The following is a 6,534-nucleotide window of genomic DNA, read 5'->3' as shown; positions in this document are numbered from 1 at the left end:
ACAGTTGCTGAACAAGATATTGTTCCTGCTGGGGAAACTGTCAGTATTCTAACGGTGGACCGAGTCCTGTTCATCTACTTTTTAAAAACAAACCAAAGGTAAAAAGAAAAGAAGGTAAAGTAAAGAAAAAGACTACATGAAAAGAAACAAGACAGAAATATATTAAAATGATACCCAGCTTTAATAACTGACAAAAGAGATACATAATGGGATGGGAACAAAAGACAAGCCAGTATTTGCTAGACATTCTCCCCACATTATGAGTAATCATCACAACAAAACACAGAGAGGGAATTATTATTGCTATATTAGGTGTCAATAATTTGAAGCTCTGATGCCACAGAAGTAAAGGATCATAAGAGACTACTATAAATAATTATATGTGAATAAACTGGACAACCTTAAAAAATAGATTAACTCCTGGAAATCTGCAACCTACGAAGACTAAATCACGAAGAAATCGAAACCTGAAAAGATCCATAACAACGAAGGAGATTCAAATCGTTCTGAAAAAACAGAAGACCAAAATAAAATACCTCAAACTCTCCCAAAAGATAGAACGGAAGGGAACACTGAAACTCATTTTGGAAGAACAATATTGCCTGACACTGAAGCCAGACAAAGAAACTGCAAGAAAAGAAAACTGCAGGTCATTATCCCGGGCAAACACGGAAACAAAAATGCTCAGCACAATACTAACAAACAAATTTCAATAACACATTAAAAGAATCATTATTACCATGAGTCAGTGGGATTTCTCCCTGGTAGGAAAGGACATTTCAATGTAACCAAATCAATTAATGTGATACACTACATTAATAGAAAGATAAAAATCACATGAGCTCAACAGATGCAGAAAAAAGCACTAGACAAAATTCAACATGCTTTCATGATAAAAATTCTCAAAACAAATTAGGTGTATAAAGTATTTATAATATCTCATCATAATAAAGGCTATATACTACAGAGCCCAAGTCTAACATCAGCCTTAATGTGAAAAACTCAAAGCTTTTCCTCTGAGATAAAGGCAAGGATCTCTTCATTTCTATTCTACATAGAACTAGAAGTCCTAGACACTGCAAAAAGGGATTTTAAAAAGATGGAAAGTACCCGGGTGTGGTGGTGCATGTACTCTGGAAGGCTGAAGCAAGAGGATCTCAAGTTCAGCCTAATGACTTAGTGAAACCTTGTCTCAAAATAAAAAATGGCTGGGGAGATAGCTCAGTGCAAAGGCCCTGGATTCACTTCCCAATACTGAAAACAGGGAAAAAAAAGAGGGGAAGAAGGGAGGGATAAAAGGAGGAGAAGGAAAGAGAGAGAGAGAGAGAGAGAGAGAGAGAGAGAGAGAGAGAGATAGCAAAACTACAAGATACTCAAATTAGACAGAAACAATATTATGAATTTGCAGGTATCCTCACCTTATAGTTAGAAGAAAAAAGATTCCACCAAAAAAAATGTTAGAATAAACAAATTATGTAAAGTTTGAGAGAACAAAATAACAAACAAACAAAAAAATCAGATGTGTTTTGCTATACTGCTTTAGACCTGATATGTCCCCATAAGACTGGTGCATTAAAGCGTTGGCCTGGCCTGCGGCACTGATAGCAGGTAGCAGAATGGGTGCTTACATCTCCATCTCGTGGGCCCATGCCTGAGGAGGATGCTGCTCTCCTGCTTGGCAGACGAGATAAGGGCTATTCCACAGGTCCTCCCACTGTGTGTGTCACCCTGCCACGAGCCCAAAGCAGCAGGGCCAACAACCATGAACCAAAACCCCAGGAACCTGAGCCAAGATAAAGCTTTCCTTTTTTCACATTTAACTTTTTTTTTTTTTTTTTTTTTTTTTTTTTTTTGGTACCAGGGATAAAACTCAGGACCTTGCACTTGTGAGGCAGGTGCAGTGCCACTGAGCTAAATCCCTGGCCCTTTGCTCTTTTCAAATTCATTTATATCAGGAGTTTGTTACAATATTGAGAAGCTGATTTTCCCCTCAACAGCAAACTATCCTAAAAGGAAAACATTCCTACTTACAGTACAACAGCATCAAAAAACATGAAATACCTAAGAATAAATTTAAAGGAAATTAAAGACATACACTAAAAGCTACAAAACAGCAATGAAGAAATTAAAGCAGACACAAATGTAAAGACATTTTATATTCACAGATTGACTAATATTGTTAAAATATCCATACTACCCAACCTGATTTACAGATTAAATCCTATCCCCATCAAAATCCTGATACTGTTTTCTACAGAAATAGAAAAAGAAAATTTATAGAGAATCACACAAAAAAAAGAACTGAATAGGCCAATAGAAAAGAACTGCAAGGCCATACTGTGATAAGTCCACATTGATACAGTCAAGTGAACTTAACCAGGATTCCAATAATACACAATGGGGAACAGAGAGCCTCTTTAGCAAAGGTTGTTGAGAAAACTGGCTATCCACTTGCAGAGGAATGGATTTGGACTCTCTCTTACATCACACAAACATCAACTCCAAAGAAGGTACAGATTTAAAATGTAATATCTGAAACTGTAAAACTCCTAGGAAAAATCAGAGAACACTCTGGCTTTGGTGATGGTTTCTTAGATGTGATGACAAAAAAACACAGGAAACAAAAGCAACATTAAGTGAGACTACATCAAACTAAAAAGCTTATGCAAGGCCAGGGATGTAGCTCAGTGGTGCCATGCCTGCCTGGCAATCACAAGGTCCTGAGTTCTATACCTGGTAGCATTAAAAAAAAAAAAAAAAAAAAAAAAAAAAAAAAAAAAAAAAATAAAAGTGTTGTCTAGAACATGGAGAAACTGGAGGCCCTGAATACTGTTGGTTGGAAAACAAAATCATGTAGGTGCTATGGAAATTAGTATGTATCGTATTGAGTTTCCTCAAAAAATTAAAAGTAGAATCAACAAGTGAACTAGCAATTCTTTTTTTTTTTCCCTTCCAGTACCAGGGATCAAATTCAGGACTCTGTGCCTGTGAACTAATAATTCTACTTCCAGGTATATATCCAAAAAAATTAAAATCAAGATCCCAAAAAGTTATCTGTATATGCATATTCATTATAGTCTTACTGACAATAGCCCAGATGGTTACTGAAACAATCTCGTGCCAATTGAAAGATAAATGGATAAAGAAAAAATTCTATCTATCTATCTATCTATCTATAAATATTATTCAGCATAGTGTAACGCAATGGTAGAGCCCTTGCCTAACATGTGCAAAGCCCTGGTTTCAATCCCTAACACTGCAATAAATAAACAAATCCATCCTTAATACCCACAGCAATTTATATATTCAATGCAACCTCTATCAAAATTCCAATGACATTCTTCACATTTTTAGGGGAAAAGAATCCTAAAATTTATATGAAACTATAAAAGATCTTGAATAGCTGAAGTAATCTTGGACAAAAAGAACAAAGCTAGAGGCATCACATTACCTGACTTTAAAATATAATACACAACTATAGTAACAGGACAATGTTGGCATAATATTAGACAAATAGACTGACAGAACAAGAAGCCCAGGAATAAGTATGCATGTTTACAGCCAACTAATTTTCAATAAAGGTGTTATGATCAAAACATTGGGACATCCATCCATAAAAGATGCTGAGAAAACTGGATATCTATATGCAAACTCCTACCTCTCACTATATACAGAATCAACTCTTGCATGGATTAAGAAAGAAAATCCTGACATATGACAAGAACGAGTCTTTAGGGCGTTTATGCTAAATGAAATGCATCAGTAACAGGACAAATACTGCATGGTTCTACTTCTATAAGGTACTGGAGCTAATCAAACCCATAGAATCAGAGTAGAAGCAAGAGCTAAAGAGAGGAGGAGAGGGGACTTTGTCACTGGGTATAAAGTTTCAGTTACGGAAGATGAATATGTTCTGGAGATATGCCATTCAGTATAATGCCTATAGTTATCAAAACCATACCATGCAATTTTTTTTTTTTTTTTTTGGTACCAGGGATTGAACTCAGGTCTTTGTGCTTGCAAGGCAGGCCACCGAACTGCTGAGCTAAATCCCCAGCCCCCATACCATGCAATTTTAAAGAGGGCAAATTTCATGTGAAGCCAGAAGTCTCACAGTACTAGATCCAGTGAATAATGTGGATGAGGACCCACCATATTTTTAGGAGGCTGCACTTTCATCGGATGACATGTGGCAGTAGCATTCACCATGAATGTCATGAAGACATTCATCAAAGAGGACCTCCAGCACTGCTTTGGAAAGTAGCAAGAATGTTGGGATTGTTAGCATACACCTCTAATCTCAGCACTTGGGAGGCTGAGGCAGGATTCTACAAATTCAAGGGCAGCCTGGGCTACATAGTTAGACCCTGTCTCAAAACCCTAAAAGAAAAGACAAGACAAGAAAGAAAGTAACAAAAATGATTGGATAAGTATATTCCAAGTGAGGGAATTATTCTGAAGGGGATTAATGAAAATGCATCTTTTACTATAATAATTTTAAGTATCCACTTTCTTTTCTTTTTTTTTTTCTCTTTTCTTTTCTTTCTTTTTTTTCTTTTTTTGGTACTGGGGATCGAACTTGGGACCTTGTGCTTGCCAGGAAGGCAGCAGAATCGCTGAATTAAATCCCCGGCCCTCCATCATATATTTTGATCACATCTCACACACACACACACACACACACACACACACACACACACAGAAGAATCAAGCCTAAATATTATCTGGCTCTCTATGGAAAGTTTCTTAACCCCTGACATAGAAAGATTCCTGGTTGCAGTTGTGGACTGACACTGTCCAAGTAACAATATTTATATTTATAAAAACTCTTAGAAGCCAGATGGTATATGCCTATAATAATCCCAACACTCGGAGAGGCTGAGGCATGAGGACTACAAGTTTAAGCACAGCTTAAGCAATTTAGCAAGATCCTGTCTCAACATTTTAAAAGCAGCTAGGAATATAACTCAATGTGAAGACCCTAGTTTCAACCCCCAATAGCACTAAAAATACCTCTTAGATATGCTTACAGATGTATTTATATATGTACAAACAAGAGATTAGAAAAGTCACCAATAAATTACTCTCCCAGGGAGCAGTGTGGGAACAAAAGGGGTCTGAGGGATATTGCCTTTTCAACCTATAGACTTCTGTTTGCTTGTATCATCTACAAAGAGAATCTATTAATATATTTACTTTTATAATTTAAAAACTAAGAAGTAGTATTTCAATGACAGATACTAGAATAGGTTCACTCTAACCTCCATCTCATGTGCCCTCTTCTATGGGGGTGGGTGAAAGAGTGAAGAAAAAAATCCTACATCTTCAGGAAACCCCTGCAGTTAAGACTCTGGATGTGACTTAGGTTCATCAAGTCACACAATGAGGTAGGAAGCCTGCTTTCTTTTTGCTTCTATGCTTCAGCTTTTATTTATTTATCTATTTGTTTATTTATTTATGGTATCAGAGATCAAACTCGGGACCTTGCGCTTTTAAGGCAGGCAGGAGAACCACTGAGCCAAATTCTCCAGCCCTATTTCTGCTTTTAAAATGGAGCCGGGGGGTGCACATCTATAACCTCAGTACACAAGGGGCTGAGGCAGATAGATTGTCATGAGTTCAAGGCCAGCCTGGGCTACATGGGGAGACTCTGTCTCAAAAGAAAGGAGGGTTAAAGATAAAAGAGCCCTTTTTGTAGGAACACAGGCAATGTTCTGGCGCTCCTCTGCTGTCCAGAGGCAGGCAGACTGCGGCAAGCTATTTGAAGCTGTCTCTACCCATGATCTCTCCCTGACATATCTGCACTGGCCAACAATCCTTGTGGCAGCTAATTCAGCAAATGTTTTCCTGAAGACAGAATACACACCAGCTTCCTTGGGCTCCTGATTCTGCAGCATGGCTTTGAGATTCATTTTGAACACTCCGTTTAGAATCTGTTTCATCAGGCTTGCAAATTGTGGCTATTTTTCTACTTCAACTAGCTTACCTAACCTCATTTCTCTATCAACCAACTCCAATTGAAACAGAAACCCATGTAAGTCATATGCAATTCCAAGGAAGTGACACACAATCTTTCTGATTCTTACAGCAACATATGTGGTAGAATTTTAATTTTAGAGAAAATAAACTAGGCTAGACAAGATGAAGTTCTAGGTCAGGGTCATATAATTATTAAACAGCCAAGTGGGACTTGAACCCAAATCCATATGAGTAAAAACCGACATTTGCCACATATTAAAAAGCATGAAGCTGGGCATGGTGGTGCATGCCTGTAATCCCAGCACTCGGGAGGCTGAGGCAGGAGGATCACTGAGTTCGAGATCAGCCTGGGCTACATAGTGAGTTCCAGGTCAGTTTCAACTACATAGTGAGATCTTGTCCAAAAAACAAAACAAAACAAAACAAAAAAACAAAAGCATGTATGTCAGCTTGGTGTCATGATCTTGAAGCTAATTGTGGAGGCAGTGATGATGTGGTTGTTCTTATCATTATCATTTTAAGTAAAAAATCTATACATTTATATAACAGAACAGA

Source organism: Fukomys damarensis, unplaced genomic scaffold, assembly GCF_012274545.1.
Source record: "Fukomys damarensis isolate Sample0158 unplaced genomic scaffold, DMR_v1.0_HiC HiC_scaffold_16, whole genome shotgun sequence".
NCBI classification, from domain to species: Eukaryota; Metazoa; Chordata; class Mammalia; order Rodentia; family Bathyergidae; genus Fukomys; species Fukomys damarensis.
This window is presented reverse-complemented; position numbering follows the sequence as displayed.